Raw genomic sequence first — 22,728 nt, 5'->3', positions numbered from 1 at the left:
ACATGTATAAACCAAGAACACTCACTACTATTTCATGAGGCAGTAGAACAGGCTGGTGATGGTCACCCAAAGATATCAGGTCCCAATCCCTGCAACCTACAAACGTTCTCTTATAAGTTAAAAGGGTCTCTGTAATTGCGATCAAGGATGTTGAGGTGGGGGGATTCTCCTGAATATCTGGGTGGGTCCTAAATATAATCACAGGTATTGTCAGAAGTAGGAGGTGGAGGGAGCTTTGATACAAGTGGAAGAGAAGGTGACAGGAAGGCAGAAGCCAAGATCAGCCAAGGAACACCAGCCACCTGGAGCCGAGAGAGGAAAGGAGTGGGTTCTCCCCTAGAGCCTTCAAGGGGAGGGCAGCTCTGCCCACGCTGAGATTTCAGCCCACAGATAATGATTGCTGACTTCTGGCCTCCAGAACTGGGAGAGAATTAATTTTGATTGTAAGCCACCAAACTTGTGGTAATTTGTTATAACAGCCGCAGCAATGAACACCCCTCTTAAGTATACCTGCACCTGCACTGAATCTTTGACTCAGGGTCTGCTATTCGGGGAACCCAGCCTCTGACAGCAGACATGAGGCCCTGGGCATGTGGGTCTTGATGGATGTATTCCAGAAGGCTGGTCAACATGTCCGACCGCAGGGCTGGGGGGCCCAGCTGTAGAGCAGGAGGCAGATGCCACATTCTCTGGTGAACAGAGAGAAGTCTGGATGCATGATCCTGGATAGTCATAAACAGCACTTCACCAAGTCCAACCTGACCTGCCTTAAAAATGCAGATTCCTTCCCCCACCACCCCAGGAATGAGGAATCAGAATCTTTGGAGCTGAGGATTAGGAGGCTTAGATGTGGTAATTGGAATGATGCAGCCATGAGCCAAGGAATGCAGGCAGCCAACGGAGGCTGCAAGAGGCAAGAAACAAATCCTCCCCTAGAGCCTCTAGAGGGAGTGCAATCCTGCCAGCAATTTTAGGCCAATGAAATGGATTCTAACTTCTGGCCTGCAGAATGGTGAGAGAATAAATTTCTATCATGTTCAGCCGTCAAGTCTGTGGTCATTTGTTGTAGCAGCCCCAGGTAAGCAATACATGTAGGTACACTTATTAGGCCCATTTTGCAGACAAGAAAAGTGAGGTTCAGAAATGCTGTGTCAGAGCCGATTTTCCCTCCCTGCTCTCTGCAGGGTGTTTCTGGCTCCAGGTTGCCCCCTCAGTAGCTGCCCCAGACATGCAGGCCAGGCTGGCAGTGAAGGGCCCCTCAGATCCCAGGAGGTGCTCATGACCATGGGCCTCCTCCTAGACATTGCCCAGGCTGCTGGCACTGTAAGACCTCCACTTTAGGGCATGTCTTCGAACACCTATGGAAAACCTTTTCAACACATTCACTGCAATTGTCTTGATTCCTGGGTATCCGAATTGGTGGTTTTGATGAACTGGGCATCCCACGGTAACTCTGGCCCCTCAGCTCAGAGGGGCATGCCTTTAGCAAAAAGCGAACTTTTTCAGGATTCATTTATAAACCACACTTTCAAGAACCGGGATGAACAATTTTAAGGAACAAAGCCACGGTGGCCAGGGTCGGAGTTGGCCTCAGAAACGCACAGGAGGCCCAAGGGGAAGTACAGGGCAGTTGAATGCTGGCAGCTACTAAGAAGGTTCAGAGAGGCTGGTACTTAAAAGAGAGGGTTGAGACATCCGGGGTGTCCCTTGGCAGGCACAGGGACCCCAGGTGTTAGGAGCAGGCAGTAACATTCTAGAGAAATGATCAGGGAGTAGGGTGTAAGATATTAGATTAGGTTCACTGAGGTCCTGTAGCTGGCCATATGTATTTTTTAAATTTACTATTTAATAGTCATAAAATATTAGGCAGATTCCCCACCCTTTTTTCTTCCACAGAAAGAAAATCTATTTGTTGATCAGATATTTTAGCCAATTAAAAAAATTAACTTCTGAACTTGGTTAAAAAGTCATTGCTGGCTTGGGAACTTCACTGCATCTTAAATTTAAAAAAAATAAAATCACAACCAACCCTTTTATTAAGGAAAATTTCAAATACAAATAATAGAGAATGTGAATGTCAAGAAACCCCTCTTAGCTTCAATAAGTGGCCACCTCACGGTCCCTCCCAGAACACAGAGGAATGTAGCACGTCTGACTCCATGTGGTTTCTATTTCCCTTGCTGCTGTGACCTCTAGCTTTGGAACTTCTGATTAGCCCTGCACGTAGGCATAGGAATCATCGAAAGAATTTTGCTTACAGCTCAGATTGGCAAAGACTGCTTCTATAAATCCGAAACCTACCTCATCCAAGGAGGTAAGAAAGTACGTACAGAAATGACACTGATATGCTTAAGATTTACAGAGGCGGCACGGCTGGATTCCGGTACCCAAAGATCAATGGACCAAGGATGCATAAGTTACCTGACGCCCCTCCGATGTCTACAGAGGTCAGTCACTTTCTGACTCGAACCTCCTCATGAGTTCCCCTTCTGTTGACATAAAAGAAGCTTGGACTTCACAGTGAGAGGAGTTGGTTCTTTGGGACAAGAGCCCACCATTGCCTCTGAGTGCTGGCTTTCCGAATAAAGTTGCTTTTCTTGCCTCAACATCTTGCCTCTTATTGGCCTGACTGGGAGCAGGAAGAGCTTGAGCTTGGTTCCGCTTCTGTTCCATCTCTGCCCCACAGAATGCACCCACCCTCTCCATCCTGGGCTGCTTTGAAGTAAACTCCAGCTCATCACTTTTCACTAGTAGATATGTCAGTACTATGTCTCTAACAGATAAGGACTTGGTTTTTAAAAAACAACCACAGTACCATTCTCATACCTAAAAAATTAACTCTCAGTCCCCAACATCATCAAATATTTTGAAGCATTCAAATTTCTCATGTCCCCAGTTCTCTTAAAAATCTATGTATTTTCTACAGGCTGTTTAGATCAGGATCCAGATGCGGTCCACACATTGCAATTGGATCATCCTATTTCTCTTTTATTCTGGAAAAGGAGGAGGAAACCCCTGGATCTTCCTCTTTATTTCCTCCCCTACCTTTTTTGTGATTTGTCAGAGAAACATGGTTGCTGGTTCTGTTGGACTCCTCCATCTGGATTTTGCTGATTGAAGCCACCTGGTGTCCCATAACCCTTTCCCCTGTTTCCTGTATTTAAGTCAATCACGTAAATCCAAAGACTTGTCAGATTCAGGCTGAGTTTTTGTCAAGATCACTTCATGAAATGCAAAAAAAAAAAAAAAAAAAAAAAAAAAATCACTCATGAACGACAGTGTATCCTCGCATCAGGGACAGGTTTTATGTCAGATGGCATCTTTTTAAGATCACACCATTGCTTAGTTTGCAATATCTACACTTTCTTCTGTGCATACTAGCTGGAAGATTTCTACAAACAAAAAAATGCCCCTAACTGTCTGGTTAGTCTGGGAAACATTAATTCAGAAAAAGCAGGATGAATGTTTCCCCCCTACCCCTGCCGCCTTTGTTAACCGATTTTCAAAACCATTAGTTATTTCAATCATTGCAATTATTTTTCTCACTGATGCTCAGAATTCCCTCTCTTAAGAAAGCAGCTATTTAGTGAGGACCTCAGGAAAAAAAAGTACAAACCAAAGAGATCAGCTGGGATGGGTTTGGTGGAGAAATCCCTTGATTGGGGGTTTTGTTCTTCACATGAGGATTTTATATTTGAAAAGTCTGCTCGATCTAACTTGTCATCAGCCTATTAAATGCTCTCGAGGGAGGACTCTCAAAGATTGTTATGCCTCAGACTCTTGATCTTAGTTTTGGACCAACCTCAGAATAAAGCAACTCACCTTTTATACTATAATTACCCTGCTGTGTTGAATTCAGCAATTTCAGGCTCTTCTTTCAACTGCTACATGAAGCTATGTGCTTAGGATTTGGAATATAAATGATATCTTTGTAGTGAAAATTATCACTAACATAATATATAACTCTAATGTGAAACCTGCTTTAATTGCATTACAGAGAACTGGATCATTTTGCCAAAACATTTTACTTTGGTAAAAGTATCTAAGTGGCTTTATAATTCAGAATGCTATATTATGGGCTGGTTCTGCTAATGTTGCAGTTTGAATCCAACCAGAACACAAAAGTCCTTTCCTGAATTTTGAAACGCTATAAACTTAAACTGAGAAACAGCTGTTCATATCTTTAATGCATTCTCCTTGCCATGTGGCAAATCATTCCCTAGTAATTGCTGTAACATCGATCCGTTTATTTAATTTAAATGCTTAACTACATTTTCCTTTTTGAAATAAATGGGACCTCATGAAGTATTTCTTTACATGAAGTCCTGTACACGGTGTGATTAATTTCCTGCCTTGATATGAAACACAAATCCCAACGATTAATAATAGGGTGGCATGGGGAAAAAAATCACTAATCACAAAGTAAAATTGCCCTGAAGCTTTTATTTATGGGAAATCCTTCTTTCTAGTGTCAAAGGGTCAGCTGGAGTCCCCCAAACACAATTCAGTAAAAGTAATTTGTTTCATTGGCAGAACATCAGAAATGAAACAGTGTTTCTGACACCCAATTATTTCTGTAATTTTGATGTGGCATATGGAGTATTCTGTTAAAAGGAAATCAGGCCTTTCCTTTAATTTGCAATGCTTAGTGTAAGTGATAAGTTTTGACTCCAGTATATTATGGAACAGCTAATGAGTGCTTCTCTGTGAGCCACCAAGATGGATGATCACTGGATTATGTGAACATTAGTCTCTGTCTACTTAAAATATCATTTGGTTCGAGATTTTAAAAATACATTTGAAAAAGAAGCTCAGATCTTTGTGGATCTTCTTTGTAACTGTAATAACATTTCCGCCAAACAGAGGGTGCGTACTTGCTGGTCTCTGATATAAGGTTGGCTCGTTGATGTCCTGTATGCTACGCTTATTCGGGAAAAGCTGTGATGCTCTAAAGGCAGCATCTTTCTAAAAATCCCTGTATCTTGTTTAGTTCTCAACCACGAGATCTGTGGCAAATTACATATGTAACTTATATTTCGAGATGCAGCCCCGTCTGTTGATAGGTAGCTGTCAGATGTGGTTTCTCCTATTAAGATGTAGCCAGCACACACAATGGAAACAGAATCCGTGGATCAATTCTCCAACAATTGAGCAACTGACTCAACACATAAAACACAGAAAAAACAAATGCCATGAGGAACAAGGACCTGATGACTGGGCAGTGGTGCCATGCAGCTGCCACCTCTGTTACCTGTGCACCTAGGTCACCGGGCACCCGTTGGCCCACCAGAAGCACTGCCTGTGGTGCTCCTCTCCATACCTGTCTTCAGAAGTCCAGGAAATTGGTGGCATCCTGTGGCCAGGCGGCCCATCCTACACAGGCAGGCTTTTCCACTCCCCCTTAGGTAACTGAGCTCCATGGCCCTGGCCAGCCAGGTCTGGCTAGCAGGCCACCAGGGTGCTTGGTGAAGGTGGATGTGATCCTCCAGCTCTGGCCACAGCCTCTCAGCATCTCCACCTTTGAGCCACATGCCCCCACATGCTGGATTCTGCAACACAAGACACAGCTTATCCTGTCCTCATGGATCCCAGTCCCCTGGCAGCCAGGGGTTGTGACTTCTAGCACAGCAGGTAGCAGGTATGAGCAGGAGGTGAGGTGAGGGAGGCTGGACAGACCAGGTGGAGGGCTGGAAGTCCAGAATCAAGGTTCTGGCATCATTGGTTTCTTTCGAGGCTTCTCTCCTTAGCTTATAGATGGCCACCTTTCCGCTGTGTCTTTCCATAGTCTTCCCTCCCTGTGTCTGTGTCCTGATCTCTTCTTATAAGGACACCATGTAGTAGAGCCTGCTCCATGACCTCATTTAATTTTAACTACTTCTTTAAAGACTCTATTTCCAAATACAGTCACATTCTGAGATAGTGGCAGTTAAAATTTCAACATCTGAATAGGTTGGGGGAGCCACAATTCAGCCCATGACAGTAAAAATCTTGGGTATATAGCTCTTAGAAGCTCTGCTGCTCTGATATAACCCTAATATGCCACAACCCTGTTTTTTGTGTCTTCCCATTTTTACCCACTTGGCATTTCTGTGTGTGTTTGGCGGGGGGGGGGGGGGGGGGCGGCAGGAACGGGGAGGCATGTTTACCTCAATGGGTTGTATGCTCCCCTACAGCATCTTCTTTGTTTTCTTCTCACTCACTGTTTTCCTGTGAGTATTCACTCAACAAACCCTGGTTGAACACCTACTAACGCCAGGCCCCGTGCTAGACTCTGAGGATTTAGTAATCAAGAAGGCAGCCTGTCCTTTGCAGTCAGGCAAATCGTAGACCACACATCAGTCACTGAACATGTTCACTTCAGACGGTGATGAGCAGAATGGAAAAAATGAGGGTCTAGCCATGTGAGGATTTAGAGGTGGTGAAGGCTACGTGTGGCCAGGAAAAAATAACACCAGTGCCGCGATGCTGTAGCAAGGTCTTTATCATTTGAACCTAGATTTAATAATAGGAGAAATGGGAAATCTTCAGAGGGCTTTAAGTGAGAGAATATCTGATTTGTACTTTAGTAAGAGGTTATTCTAAATGGGTACAGAGTTTCAGTTTTACAAGAGAAAAAAGTTTTGGAGACCAGTTGCCTAACAAAGTGAATGCCCTTAACATAATTGAACTGTATACTTAAAAACGGTAAAGATGGTAAATTTTATGTGTATTTTACCACAATTTTTAAAAGTCTGAGATACTGAACTCTAGGAAACAAACAGGGAAGGGAGGTGGGTGGTGGGTGGGGTAACCAGGTGATGGGCATTAAGGAGGACACATGATGGAATGACCTGGTATGGTATTATATGTAACTGATGAATCACTAAATTCTACCTCTGAAACTAATAAATAAAAAAAATTTTTAAGTGTGAACTTTACCCATACATGCATTGGGTAATTTTGTTTGATTTTTCTCCTCTGATTTTGGAGATGAGGAGGAAAAAAAATGGGATGATTTAAAGAGAGTTGGTTCAATATATACAGAGAAAGATTAATTCTCTGCTCATAAGAAGAAATAGGAGGAGTTTCATTATCCTGAAAAAATTCCAATTATTCTAATCATTAAAGTAAATATATGCCTGAGCTCATTTTAAGGTGCATGTCTATTTTAGGTTTTTTAGTAAAACGAGTGACATATCATTCATTGGTACCATTTAAAATACTAACATGTACAAGCATATGAGAAAATTTAGTTACTATATATAATAGGTTGAGGGAATTTTCCTCCCCATAGGAATACATAACTGGCTTTCTTTTCTTTTCCTTTGAAGATTTTATTTATTTACTCAACAGAGAGAGAGCGCAAGTAGGGAGAGTGACAGGCAGAGGGAGAGGGAGAAGCATGCGCCCCGCTGAGCAGGGAGCCCGATGCAGGACTCGATCCCAAGACCCTGGGATCATGACCTGAGCCAAAGACAGACACTTAACTGACTGAGCCACCCAGGCGCCCTGTACCTGGCTTTCTGATAACCCAGAGAATTCATGGCAATAGTGAAGTCAATAAATTAGACACATATAATATATATTACATTATGTATCCATATAACCACCATCAGATGCAGAGGTATATAACATGTAGAACATAATAATATATATATTACCTTATGGGGTGCTGGATGGGAAGACATGGGGGTCCCTCTGGGCTGACGGAATGTTCTACATCCTCATCTGCTGGTGGTTGCACGGGGCACATGCATATGAATTCATTGAGCAGTGCTTGTAGATCTGCTTTATAATAAGTTCTATCTCAATAAAAAAGTGGAAAAAAGAGGGAGGAAGAACAGACGTGTTGCCCTAAATCAACTTTACACTTTACACTTTTCAAGTAGTTCGGGCTCTGTTCACACAATTATATCTCGGTGTCAAAGGGTCAGCTTTACTGACCTCTGAGGGATAGTGACAGTCCCTGGTCGCATGTGACAAGTCCCCACCTCTCGTGCCCGCCTCTCAACAAAGCACCGATGACGATGACGATAGCACTTTGGGCTTGTAAAACTTGAAAGGAAATGAATTGAAATATCAAGGCCACAGAAATGAGTATTTAAGACACGAAGTGCACCCAAACATGAGTCTGAGGCTAAAAATCGAGTCTGACTTTCTGGAACACCGATGTTAAGAGCTTGGGTAGCTCCCTTTCATGAAAGGGCCGTTTAAATATTGCATGCCGGGCCCCATCTCCCCGGGATGCGCCCCAGCCACGTTTCATCTTCTGTCTCCATCAAAGGCTGGATGGCTTCATCACAGATTCAGAGCATGCGGTTGTCGGCCCCCTGGGCCAGCCCACAAAATTAGCATTTTCTACATGCAGCTGATGAGATGTGGAATAAAATAAGGTGGATGTGCTGAAGAGAGAAATGAAGGCTAGAGCCACAACTGCTGGAACTTTGTAGGAAAGGGTGGTCCCTGTGGGGGGTCCAGCCAAGGGAAGCTTCCTGGAGGAAGTGGAGGATGAGATGGGACCCTATTTATTATTACCCCTCCTGCTGCTGCTGCTGCTACTCCTGCTACTACTTCTACTCGTATGATGAGGGTCTTAATTTGAATTTTGCCTAGAAACAGACCCTGAGACAAGGATTGAAGTGCATGTGGTTTATTCAGGAAGCCCAGGGAAGACTGGTAAAAGAGAGGGGAAGTGAGACAGGGAAGAGAAGGCAGCCCACAGAGGGTGTGGTGCCAAGCCAGACTCCCCCATGGACAACTGGAGCTTCACTGGGGACTCTGGGAAGCACTAGGGAAAATGCACCGGATAACCCCATCCAAGTGCGAGAGAGCTGGTGTTTACACATGATTAGCGGGTGGCTGTTGGAAAAGGGGATGGCTATATTTCCCTGCTCCATCCGTTATGCCATGGGCATCATCAGAGCAGGCTCTGGCTGCCAGGAAAGCCACAGGCAGAGCAATACAGATGGTAGAAGGATGCAGGTGGAAGGTACCAGCTGCAAGGTGGCCTTGCTGCCATGGCTGCTGTGCATCGTGAGCTCATCATGGACCAGCACTGGGCTAAGTGCTGCCTGCACAGCCCATTTCAGCAGCCCACACGGAGGTATTTATGAGAAACTGAGTTCCAGACAGGGTGAGGAATTAGGCCAGATTAGACTGTAGAGAATGACCCAGAATCTGTGTTAGCCATGGGCTACAACCAGGGGCCACACTCACAGGCGTGGGCCGGCTACCCATGATCCACCACCTCTATCCACAGCTGTTCCTACTCGCCCCACCTCCTATTCCAGACCTGAAATATCCCCAGGACAGAGTCTGGGTCCCGATCAAGGTAAACGTGTTCCATACCTGAAAGGAGAAACACACTTTTGGGGCTCGAAAAAGCCAGTGGCAGAAAAGACAGAGCAACTCAATGGATGGATGGATGGATAAATGCAATGGAGTCTGTCCATACAACTGGATGCGATTTGGCCATAGAAATTAATAGAGTACTGACCAGAGCCACAGCATAAATGAACCTAGAAGATGTTACACCAAGTAAAAGAAGCCAGACACAAAAGACCACATACTCTATGATTCTGCTTATGTGAAATATCTGGAATGGGCAAGTTCATAGAGGTGGAAAGTAGTTTAGAGGTTACCAGGGACTGGGGAATGGAGGGAAATGGGAAGTTATTGGTTAAAGGGTACAGAGTTTCTGTCTGGAGTGAGGAAAAAGTTTTGGAAATAAATAATGGTGATGATTGCACAGCATTGTGAATATACTTGATGCCATCGAATTATACACCACAAATGGTTAAAATGGCAAACTATATGTGATCTGTATTTTATCACAATTTAAAAATTTTAATTTAATATACTACAAATCATTGATTTGTCTACCTTAAGTGTGTACTGCAGAATATATGAATTTATATCTCAGGAAAGCTGTTTAAAAAATCCAGTAGCAGGTGTCGATGCAAAGACAGGCCTTCAACCCCTGCTTCCTCTCACTGCTGCTACTATTTGTGGAAAGAAAAGCAGGTCCTGTTGGAGGGTAAGGCTCATAGCGGTCATCACCACACTCAATAGGATACTGTCTGGGCAGGCAAATGTTGGGACTCACAGAGGATCCAGGAGGGGCAAGACTGTGTGGGGGAGGGGGATGGAGGCTACCCCAGAAGGCCACATCCCTGCAGGCCACTGCAGAGGCCCAGAAGACCAGACTGGGGGCCCTGGCCCAGGAAATGGTCAACTAAGAGGATGGCTAACTCATTGCAGTATGACACTTCCCTCAGCCAGGATTGCTTAAATAAATTTTTTTTCTAGTAAAAATATGCTTGTTTTGTTTTCTGATTATATACAAATGCCTGGTAATTGTCAAAGAAATTGCAACAATATTGACAATCATAGGGAAGAAAAATCACCTAAATTCTATCACTGACATTTTGGAGACCATCTTTTCAGGTATCTCTTTAAACATTTACACATCAACACACAGAAGTTCATAAATGGGATCATATACAAGCACATTAAATCATGGAAACTTTTCTTTTGCTTATCTTCTCTCTCTCTGTCTCTCTCTCTCTTTCCCTCCCATCTCTTCCCTCTTTTGTCTTCCCCCATTTCTGACCACAGTTAACAGCCTGGTATAGGCCTCAGCCCATCCCTTCTCTACTCATATTATCTTGAACAAACATATAGCTATATAATCTCATTATCTATTGCTACCTAACAAATTATCCCAAGCTAAATGACTTGCAACACAAGTATTATTTATTTATTTATTTATTTATTTATTTATTTATTTATTTATTCATGAGAGACACAGAGAGAGAGAGAGAGAGAGAGAGAGAGGCAGAGACACAGGCAGAGGGAGAAGCAGGCTCCATGCAGGGAGCCTGACGTCCATGCAGGGAGCCTGACGTGGGACTCGATCCCAGGTCTCCAGGATCAGGCCCTGGGCTGAAAGAGGCACTAAACTGCTGAGTCACCCGGGCTTCCCTGCAACACAAGTATTTTAGTAAGCTCATGGTATCTGTGGGCCTGGAATTCAGGCAGAGCACATTCTTTGTTCTACATGTGTGAGGCCTCAGCCAGGAAGATTTGAACAGTGACAGGCGACTAGAATCTAGAGGCTTCTCCATTCACATATCTGCTGTTGTGACTTGGATGTCTTGAAGGCTGGGTCCAACTGGAACACCTGAAAACAGCCTTGCATGTGGCTTGGGCTTCCTCACAGCATGGCTGCTAATTCATGCAAGTAAGGTCCCAAGAGGAGCCATCTGGAGAGGAAGAGTTTCAAGAGCCTCAAAGTCACGGACAACCCTTTTCTCTCCGTTCTGTCAGTTAAGAGTGAGTCATAAGGCCAGCCCAAGTTCAAGGACAGAGGAATTAGACCCACCCACCCCAGCCCTTGGCAGGGGAGTGAGAAGGTCACACTGCCCAAGAGCTTGTGGGATAGGAGATAAGGTTGCAACCATCTTTGGAACATAGAGTTGTCCTCACTGTAACTATATCTATGGCTAAACACACACAATCTTGAATGTAAGATCATGTTGTAAAACTTCCTCTGGCTCTGTCTTCCTTAATGCTCAGTCTTAGAGTGAGTCACGTGGTAAGGCTCCATCCACTGCTCTCATGGCAGCCGTGAGGATGTAGCACATCCGTTCAGCTACTTGCCCTGTCTGCAGTGTTTGGCAGGTTCCTCAGTAAAGCTCCTGCCTCCTCACATCATATAGGTCAGGCTGTGCTGTATGGAACATAAGCAAAGTGGAGAGTGACATGTCATCCAAGGCCACAAGACAGTTGGAGGACCTCTTTCTGCACAGGCAAAACTTATTCTGAAACACAAAGGTGATAGCATAGGAGCCTAAGAGAGAACCTGCCTGAGTCCTGTGCTCCTAGATGGAGACGTGACCAGGGAGGGCAGGATGGCAGTGTCTTGGCTGAGAATGAGCAAGAGTGACCCTGTGATACTTCTGCAAGTGTGCAACTTATACTTGCCCCTGATCACAGAGCATGGAAATCTGTGTCCTTGGTTCGCCAGGCCTTGATGATACCTTGTTGTTCAGGGATCAATCCAAAGTGGAGGAAGCCCAGAGCTCTGGTGGCAGTTTAACCTGCTGGTAGACCAGTGACACGGGAGGAAGCAAATGGCTTCTAGAATTTGTTGCTATTTGAAGAATGGAAGCGATAGCAAGGAATAGGTATATATGGAGCTAATGAGATTCAGGCTTAAAGCCCTTCCCTTGCAAGGGCACGTTACAACACCTGCTTCTAACGCTTTTGTGGTAGTTTTGAATTCTCTTCATAAAGAGCATCCCCCACGTCATATAAGCTTCAGATCCTGCAAAACCAGGACCAACCCCTGGGAAGTGCAATCCGGAAATGTACTTAAGGCAGGGTGCTGAGTCTGTAACTTTGAAACTTCTAACAATTCATTCCCAAAGGACAGGGATGGAGAAAACCACAGCTGCAAATTTAGTTGAATCTTTGTTAGCTTGTTCTTATTTTTGTCAGGGACACAAAGGTGAGTGATGGGAAAGAATTTGGGAAATGGGAAATGTATTTGCTGCTATCAGATTATTAAAAATAAATACTTATCATACCATATTGGTTTCCCAGATCCAAATGCAAATGTGGGCGGAGATCCAGGCCTTGGAATACAGCCCTCCTTAAAAAAGGCAATTATAAGATTTCATTTTCAACAGTGTCTTTTATTGTCAAGCCCTTTGGCAAAGAAGTTGAAAGCAAGCCAAGCCTGTAATGGCTGCAGTGACGAGTGGCATGCTAATTCATGGATTCTCATTCCCACCGCGGAAGTCACAATCTCGGACACTCCCTGAACACCAGAAATCAACACATCAACCTACTATGCTCAAAGCTGTGCCCTGATGGATACAGACTCCACAGACATGGCTGTTGCAAGCAGGAAAGGAGGTCACTAAAAAGCGGTTGGGTAGTTCCAGGATCACAGGCGGGATTTGGCAGAGACTAGTTCAGAGTCAGCCACAGGCCTGGTGTGAGTTGGCCTTAAAAACTGGCCCTAAAATTCCAATGGATTGGGCTTTACTTTAACCCTTGATACAGGTCACTGACCAATGTGCATGGTCGCTGATGCCGTGGCAGCTAGTGTTACCAATAATGCTAAAATGGACTCTACTTGGTGCCAGTGTTGTGAAGCTACTGGTTCGGTTGGAAATGGCAGAGGTGGAGGAGACACTGAAGCGATTTCAGAGCCAGAAGGGAGTACAGGACATCATCATGGTGAACACAGAAGGCATTCCAATCAAGAGCACCATGGACCATCCCACCACTACACAGTATGCCAACCTCAGGCACAGCTTCATCTTGAATGCCCGGAGCACTGTACATGAAATTGACCCCCAGAATGATCTCACCTTCCTTTGAATTTGCTCCAAGGAAAATGAAATTATGGTTGTACCAGATAAAGCCTATTTCCTGATTGTGATTCAGAATCCAACTGAATAAGCCACTCTCTTGGCTTCCTGCATCATTCCTTTATGTAATAGCCCCTAAGAGTGATGATGTTAATCATGTCAACCAACTGGCAGGTAGAAATCACCATAGAGCCTACTTAGACTGATCTAGTGCCCAAAGTTATCGAAGTCAACCCTCTGCTGGCCACTCACCCTTGAATTCTTGGGAGGACCTTCTTTCCTCACCTCCAGATTTTGGAGCAAGAGCTTTGAGCAGCCCACACACATGCTTCCTTCCGTCTGATCTTCAGTTCACTTTGTCCCCCTTGGAAAAGTCTGTTTTTCTTTAACTAAAAATAAATAAAATGCTTTAAAAAAAATAAAATAAAATGGACTCTACTGGCCTGGCTTGTTCCAATCACCAGCTCACAATGTACAGCTCCATTTGGGGCTGGGTGTATCAGATTGGTCAAGCCTGGACTTGATGACTATAGGCTAGTGTCAAGGGAAGCTGGGAAAGTGACAGTTGGGCTTTTTTTTTTTTTTTTCTTTATGTAGGAGGCATGGTTCAAAACCATAGGAATAGACAAGAGATTTGAACAGACCCTTCACAAAAGCAAATACATGGAGCACCTGGGTGGCTCAGTGGATGAACATCTGCCTCTGGTCATGATCCTGGAGTCCTGGGATCAAGTCTTGCATCTGGCTCTCCACAGGGAGCCTGTTTCTACCTGTGCCTATGTCTCTGCCTCTCTCTGTGTTTCTCATGAATAAATAAATAAAATCTTAAAAAAAAAAAAGCAAATGCATGAATAGCCAGCAAGCACATGAAAAGAGGGTCAACATCATTACTTACCAGGCAATTGCAAACTAACACTACAGTGATATGCTACTCTACATCCACCTGAGTGGCTAAAACTTAAGACCAACAACACCAAATGTTGACAAGGATCTGGAGCAACTAGAACTAGAATATGTTGTCAACCAGAGCATAAAATGTGACAACCACTTTGGAAAAACAGCTTGGCAGTCTCTTACGAAGTGAAATATACACTTATACAAATCACGATTCCATTCCTAGGTATTTACCCAAAAGAAAAGAAAACACATGTCCACACACAAAGACTTGTACACAAATGTTCATGAAAGGTTATTCCTAAAGACTGAAACCAGAGACAGTTCAAATGCTCATCAACAAATGAACAGATTGACAAATTACAAATTGTGATACACCCATGAAACGGAATACTGCTAAATGTTAAAAAGGAATGCAACAGCATGGATGAATCTAAAAACATCGAAGTTAGTGAAAGAAGCCCATCCAATAGGAGTACCTCCAGTAAAATTCCATTTTATTTACACTTTAGGGAAAAGAAATCTTTTCCATTGGGTTAGACAGCAGATCAACGGTTACCTGTAGCCTGGGGTGAGAGTGTGTTTAGTGGAAAGAGGCTCAATGAGGGACCCTTATGTGCTAATGGAAATGTCCTACATCTTGATTGTGGCAGTAATTTTGAGTGTATATACAGTCAAAAGACATCCAACAAAATGTGTGCATTTTATTGTATGTAAATTGTACCTCAATAAAATTTATTTTTGAGAAGCATTAGGAAAATATGGGGGCCTACTCTCAGATAATTTACATTTCCTAGGGGAGTCAGGGGGAACACACCTTACTGAGCCCCTGTGATGAGCCTTCAGTATTAAATGTGTGACCTCATTTAATTCTTCATAATAATCTGAGATATTTTTTCCCTCTTGCCAATGAGAAAATTAGACTCTAGAAAAATTGTCACTTATCACAACTAATAAAATGTTAAATTATTAATTAATTTTCAAAAAATAACTTATTCACTTCACCAACATTTATGGAGTGCCTACTGCTCACAAAGCTATGTGCCAGGGTTCTGAGCTCCCCCATCCAGGAACTCCGAGCTGGTGAGTAAGAGTCATCGCAGAGAGCTGCAATCCAACAGGGGATGTGTGGGTGTGGGAGCAGTGCTGCACAGATCAGGGGAGGCTCCTTGAGTTTCAAAGTATTAGTGGGAGGGATTTACAGATTTGGGAAGATGGGAGTGTGAGGGCAGCAGAGGGAGAGGGGTTTTACAGCTGTCTAGAACTACCCAGATGGGCCTGGGCACAGCTTTCCTGTGGATAAATATGGTGTGGACAGGGCAGCTCTGGTCGTGCAGCAGTTTAGTGCTGCCTGCAGCCCAGGGTGTGATCCTGAGGACCCGGGATTGAGTCCCACATCGAGCTTCCTACGTGGAGCCTGCTTCTTCCTCTGCCTCTGTGTGTGTGTGTGTGTGTGTGTGTGTGTGTGTGTGTCTATGAATAAATAAATAAAATCTTTAAAAAAATATATGGTGTGGACAGGTGGAGGAACTCAGGTCACACAGGCTTAGAATTGTTACAGTAGGAACTAGGGAGTCATAGCAGGTGTTTGAGCAGCACAGTGATGTGATCAAGGAGCAGATAAGGAAAGATCTTCCTTTCAGTGGCATTCATCTGGAAAACTCCTTGTCCATTCTAGGCCAGCTCAGATTCCACCTCTTTGGAGAAATCATTTTAAAAAAAAATCATAGTGGGCAGCCTGTGTGGCTCAGCGGTTTAGCGCCGTCTTCGGCCCAGGGCGTGATCCTGGAGACCCGGGATAGAGTCCCATGTCAGGCTCCCTGCACGGAGCTTGCTTCTCCCTCTGCCTGTGTCTCTGCCTCTCTCTCTCTCTCTCTCTCTCTCTCTCTCTGTCTTCCATGAATAAATAAATAAAATCTTTAAAAAAAAATCATAGTGTAAGGCCACATGGAGAGCATCATCTTAAGGTTTTATATTACATTATATCACAATGTAAATACATCACAATGTATCACAGTCAAAACAGCAATAGGATTTATTGAGCGCATATTATATGCTAGGCATTCGGCACACATTATTTAACTTAATGCCCCTAAAAACAGGTTTTGTTATCTTCTCCTTCTTGTGAATGAAGATGCTAGAGTAGAAAGAGATTAACTTCTACTCATGAGGCTGGTAAATGGCAGAGCCACAGTTTGAAGCCTGATCTGTCCAACTCCTGATATTTCACAATGAAACTTTTTGATTATGAGAGCAAATTTCTCCAATTGGTCCTACAGGGCTTACCCATCAGGATCAACAGGCTTGCTGGGGAACCTGGTCTGACCCCTGGTTGATGCCCCTGCCTGGTCCTGCAGGGAGATGCAGCCAGGAGCTCTGTCACCACCCCATACCTGGGGGCACGCCACTTGCATACAGGATTCCCTCTCCTGCCTTCCAGACCCTCCTCTACGCTCCTCCAAGCTGCTCTCTATATTCTGAGCTCTATATCCCGAGCTGGCCATATCCTGAGGCTCCCTGCCCTCTGGCTTCTTGTTGGGTTTGACAATGGGAAGCCTGGTAGGTGATGGAGTGAAGGAAGAAAGTGGGGTCTGGGCATTCGTTTCTCAGCTGTCTGTCATCAGAGTCTCCACCAGCTGGCTGCTTCTTTGACCAGGGCCACAGGACCCCTCTGATACCAGTTTCAGTGACCATGCCCTTTCCTAGCCCATCCCCCATGTCTACAGGCAATCATGGAGCCCAGGGCACTGCCTCAGTCTCATGGTTTTTCTCTCCCCTGCTCATACCTCTGATGCATTTCTAGTAAGCTCTTCTCAAATAGTCCTATTGTTTGCTGTTCCTAAATGCCATTGGTTTTAACACATCTCTCCTTTCTAACCACACTCATCTTCTTGTGTGGTCCCTTAAAGTTTAGGTAGTTTGGTACCTAAACTCCACATATGTGAATCATCCGCCTAAGCCAATCAGGTCCTGGCCGGGTTGGTCCGTTCAGAGTGGAGCTCGGGACTCTTTGATGGTTGTGGGAAGCTGTTCCCCCTCCCCCACCTTCCCTCACTCCCTACCATGAGAAGGAGGAGGCCTGCAGCCACACATGTCCTGGCAGCCATCCTGTGACCATGAGGAAAACCAGTGTGAGGAAGAAGCCAACAAACAGTGGAAGGGAGATGTGAGAACAGCAGAGAAATTGGGTCAGAGCCTGCTTGGAGAGCCCTCCCACAGGATTCTTAATTTTTTTTTAAGTTATTTATTTATTTATTTATTTATTTATTTATTTTATTTTATTTAGAGAGAGAGAGGGGGGAAGGAGGGGCAGAGGGAGGGAGAGGGAGAGAATCGTAAGCAGATTCTGTGCTGACATTGGAGCCCAACATGGGGCTCGATCCCCTAACCCTAAGATCATGACCTGAGCCAAAACCAAGTGCCAGATGTTCAACCAGTGGAGCCACCCAGGCAACCCCATAGACTCTTTAGTTTTGTAAGATGACAAAAGTTGCATATGCTCAAGCTAGTTTGCATTGGATTTTCCACCATTTGCAAAATATATCCTCAAGAGATTTATTAAAGACAGTCCCAAACCACTTTACCTTCCTCCTCTTTTCTCGTAATGGATTCTTTTTTTTTTTTTTTTAAGATTTTTTTTACTTATTTATTCGTGAGAGACACACACACAGAGAGAGAGAGAGACACAGGCAGAGGGAGAAGCAGGCTCCATGCGGGGAGCCTGATGTGGGACTCGATCCTGGGTCTCCAGGATCACACCCAAGGCTGAAGGCAGCGTTAACCCGCTGAGCCACCCAGGCTTCCCTCCTAATGGATTCTACATTGCTCTTCACCCATTTGCATTTCTCTCTTAGATGTGCAGCCGATTAGATCACTTCTAGAATGAAACCCAGGGTTTATCTTGTGTAAGCAACCACCTTCATCTCAGGCCATGCAATCATTTTTATTCTTACCCCAGAGTCTGGCACCGTCTTCCATTAACGTGTCAGCATGGAGCTCCCTGAAATAAACTGCCGGAGCACAATTGTTGAGCTGGGCTAATTAAAGATGTGTATCATTGGTGGAATTGTCTCTTTGGAACCAAAAAATTAATTATGTTTCTTTGGCCTGGTGACCAGATGTGGAAAACAAACCAACAGATACACATAATTGTTTGCTATCTACTGTTCTAATAAATTATCTCCAGAACTCATTTGCTTTTTCAGATTCTGTGGGTACCAGAGGCTGAATGTTCAATGGGATCTGAAGAAACGGACCTCACATGGTCGGCAGGTTCTTGGAAATGCTCATGCTTCTCCCGGGGTATGCAACTAGGAAGGAGATGCAGGTACTGGAACTGAAGGAGGGCCATGTCTCAAGGAGGGTCCCTAACTTTGCAGATCAGAAGTGTGTCTGTTTGTTGGCATCAAGCCAGGGAAGTGGGAGTTTGTGTGAGAGGACCAAGATGTCTGTGACCTGTTCTTCTGAAGAGCAGTAGCTTCCAGAAGGGGCCTCAACGTACTCCTCCATGGCCCTTCCTCACTTACTCCAGGTGTGGGCGGTCCAGCGTGAGCTGGACAGAGGCTGTATTTTGAGGGTACATTTTACAGATAGTGGAAAACCCAATTGTGGGGCTGGCCACTTTCAAAGTTAAGGGAATAGTCCACAAGACCACCCTCACTTCTCACACCAGTGCCCCCAAGACTACTGGTTCAATAATTCACAATAAGGACTCACAATTTGTCAAGGACATCTACACACAAGGTCAGGGTTTATTACAGAGAAAGAATACAGATTAAAATCAGTGCAGGGAAGAGGCTCATGGAAGAGTGTAGAAAAATCCAAACATGGGATTTCCAAGTGTCACCCACCGGTGGAGTCAAGGACAGTGCTAATATGTCTCAGCAACATGGGACGATACGCATGAAGTATTGCCAACCAGGGAAGCCACCCAGCCTTGGTGTCCGGAGTCTTTACTGGGGATCCATAACACAGACATGGTTGACTCCTCATGTGGCCAACCTTGGTTTCCAGCCTGTCTGAAGGTCAAGTTGACCCTTTGTGACCCCAAAGCCCCCACCCTGGATCATATTGTTAGACTATCTGCCATGGCCCAAGGCCACTATGTAAACAAATGCATTCTTATCAGGCAGGACATTCCAAGAGCTCAATGGATTTTTGGGCATATATACAGGAAGGTCACCACCCAGATGAAAACACAGAATGCCTTGTCCCTTTCTATCTATCCAACAGAATCCCACTCAGTTAGTGGGGTTACCACCAGCCTGTCTCCTCCTAAAAGGCCTCAGGGACCTTCCACAGCCTGGATCTCACCCCCTCACCCCCTATAGCCCCACCCCCACCCCGCAGAGGGCAGCCGACACAACAGGATCAGCTACAAACCCACTGGGAATTTTGCACAGAAGCCTACTCCAAAAATCCCAGCTCATTCCCTCAAACAGACTCTCCCTCTAGGGTTTCAAAGAGCCTACTCAAGGGCCAGGCTGAATCAACCTGACTTGGCAAATGAATAACAAGTGTGTCTCCCCAGAGTCACTTGAGCACGAAACAGCGAAAAAGTCCTGGGTGTCTGTTTCTCAACCTTTTCACCAAATTCCAGACTGGTTCATACAATGTGGGCCTAAGGTAACTACAGAAGTCATGTCCCAGGGAGTAATTAGAACTTCAGAATTTTAGGGGGTCTGACAAGGTGGTAGCCTGGACCAAATCCCTGGTTTACAGGTTGGAGGAATGGCTCAGAGGAGGGAGCAGGCTTACTGTTCCATCCTCCCTGCCAGCTTCTCTCTCTGCTTTCGGGTAGATCCAGTAGTTAAGGGTTTTACAATTAATATAATGAATGTCATTCCGTGGGCCTTCTGCAAAATTGCCAGCTTAAAAAGGCTAAAGTCAGATCTTGTCTGATCCATTTTAAGCTCTGTGATTAACCAACAACACGGCTGGAAGCCACACAAGGTACAAGAAATGCTCCCAGCCAGCACGAAGCTTTCAGTGACATTTGCGGTTGAGACGTGAGGGGGCCACCAAGATTGGGGCACTGCCCGACTTCCGGAAGGAAGGGCAAGATTGCAGAGTCCCAGAAGAGATCCCAGATCGCCAAGTTCATGGAAACAGACACCCTACTGAGGTGGCTTTCAGGTGCACACAGTGGACGTTGTGTATCTTTTATGGCTTTGTTATTCTTTTGCATTTGCTACCAAAGCATGCTCCTAAGCTTTGCGTCCAATTTATGGATGCGCACTTATAATTACACCGGTATTATATGGCTGCACATAAAAGCTGGTGACTGTGGAATCTCATTAGTTTTCACTTTGGTAAATCACCATCTTAGCTCGGCTCAACAAAGAAGTGGTTTGTTCCGCCAACAGGTTCGCCTGCCAGAGTGCTCCCTAATTATGATACACACTCAAAGGCTCATTAGGAACTAAATTACATCCTAGTCACTGAGGAAGCTGACTTCTTGCTTTGCAAGGAGCACACTGGTTGGAGGAAGGATCTTTGTTATATCATTCATTTATTCCCTCATTCATTCATTCATTCATTCATTCACAATACCAAACTGGAGATGCTCAGGGATTGGCCATGGCCTCCTTGGTCATTTGTGCAAGCCAACAAGATGCTATGCTGTAACATTTCCATTAAGAGACCTCCCAGACTTTCTGCTGGTTCCGGCTGCACTTTGCCAAATGCAAAGTGGCTGCAAATTCAGCCAAATAAGTTTTGTGAGCTTACTGTCAACTAAATCTGAGAAATGTTGTCACAAACGTTGATGGGGAGAAGTTGGAGGATATGGCACCATGCATCTTGAGAGCGGATCCTAGGGACACGCAGGCTGTTGTGTGAGGCATCTTAATGTCACCTCCACAAGCAGGATCCTCCACTGGAATGGCTCCCTGTCCATTCTGTCTCCACTGACTGTCATGGCTCAGGCTCCTCGTCAGACAAGTGTGAGAACAAGTCTTCCCATCTCCTCTGGAGCACAGCCTACCCCAACCCTCATCCTTGTGATGGTGCATTGTCTCCACATCCGGCTATCACATCCAGCTCTCTGATACTCACTTCAGATCATGGCCTGCCCTTGCTGAAAGACCTTGGGTGGCTCCCTATTGCTCCCAGATAACATCCAGACTCTGGATAACCTGGTGCTTGCTGTCTCTGTCCTCAGCCCATATCTCTGCCTCTGACTAAAGCACAGCTTTAGTATCCTGCCCCCAGGTGCTCACCATTCTCAGAGTCCCGTACTCCTTCCCAATGCCGCTTGCTCCCCGCTCAGTGCCCTTCCCCTGGACAATGCATCTCCCCTCTCCCTTCCAGGCTCTGCTCATGTCCCCACATCTGTGATGCTTTCCTGGTGAGACTGAGGATGTGGAAAGAAGAGCTCGTTCTAAGGATGGCACAGAGCAGGATCACTCAGGATGAGAGACCAAGATGCCAACCACAGGCCAGACCATATATAAAGATAGAACTTGAATCCACAACCCACGGCAACCAGCCCCAGATGGCCCAGACTTCATCATCCAGCAGCTTCCCTAGTCATTGTTCCTGCTTCCAGTTTAGGACAAATCGGAGAAAGCCAAATGTGGTCCCTTAACCAATCACAGAGGATGTCCCACTTCTAGTGAGCCACCCTCAGCTTCTCAGGCCCCCCATTTTGACTAGGCATGTCTGAGTCTCCCCTGTGGCCCACTGTAAAGCGTCACCACCCTGCTGCCTGCCTTTGGGTCTCTGCCAAATACAAATGACAGGGGCTTACTTGCTATCAGAGACTCTGGATAAATAGCATTGGCTTGTTCTCATTTGGGTGGCTTTCACTCATGTTGATGCTGAACACCCCCCAGTGTGAGGTCTCACCCTCCACAGCTACTCTCTGTCACTGGCATCTTCTTGCCAAGTTAGAGTCGCCAGTGAGCACACCTGCCTGCCCAGCACCCAGCACAGGGCCGCCCCAACAAAATGCTTGTGGACGGAGGAAGTGAGTAAGCCCACAAATGACACGGATGTTTACAGGCTTGGTGTTGCCATGCCAGAATGCCCGAGGTCCAGGGTCCTTAATCTGCACCCACGTGAGTATCAGGCCAATGGGGATCAAAGCCTGTGCTTCCCTGGGCTTTGAGATGTTTGAGGAACAGGATAATTTTGGATGCTCCTCTTTGGCACTTGGCACAATTGTAAATTTACACGTGGGATTCCCAAGGATAGTGCCTCTCCTCCTCCTCCAGGTTGTACGTTTCCCGAGGGCAAAGACATGCTCCATCATTGGTGGTATTTGGCATCTCTAGGGGTGTCTGGCACATAGTAGGTGCTTCTTAAATATTACAGGAAGGGAGGAAGGAGAACCTCGGGTCTTCTGGGGCACCCCTTTGCCCTCCACCTTCACCATCTTTAAGACCCTCCCCTCCTCCCTGGTTTCATCTGGCTTCTACCGGGCACACAATAAAGGTCAACACAGGAAAGTAGTGAGGATTCCAAATGAGCT

At 45.3% G+C, this 22,728-nt stretch overlaps 1 pseudogene; it reads left to right on the top strand.

The window, feature by feature from the left end:
• The first annotated feature begins 12,699 nt into the window (after nucleotides 1–12,699).
• On the top strand, nucleotides 12,700–13,703 carry LOC144318173 (dynein light chain roadblock-type 1 pseudogene; annotated as a pseudogene).
• The last annotated feature ends 9,025 nt before the right edge of the window (nucleotides 13,704–22,728 follow it).

This window comes from Canis aureus, chromosome 8 (assembly GCF_053574225.1).
Source record: "Canis aureus isolate CA01 chromosome 8, VMU_Caureus_v.1.0, whole genome shotgun sequence".
NCBI classification, from domain to species: domain Eukaryota; kingdom Metazoa; phylum Chordata; class Mammalia; order Carnivora; family Canidae; genus Canis; species Canis aureus.
Note: the sequence above shows the minus strand (reverse complement) of the source record. Positions and strands in the feature narration are given on the sequence as shown.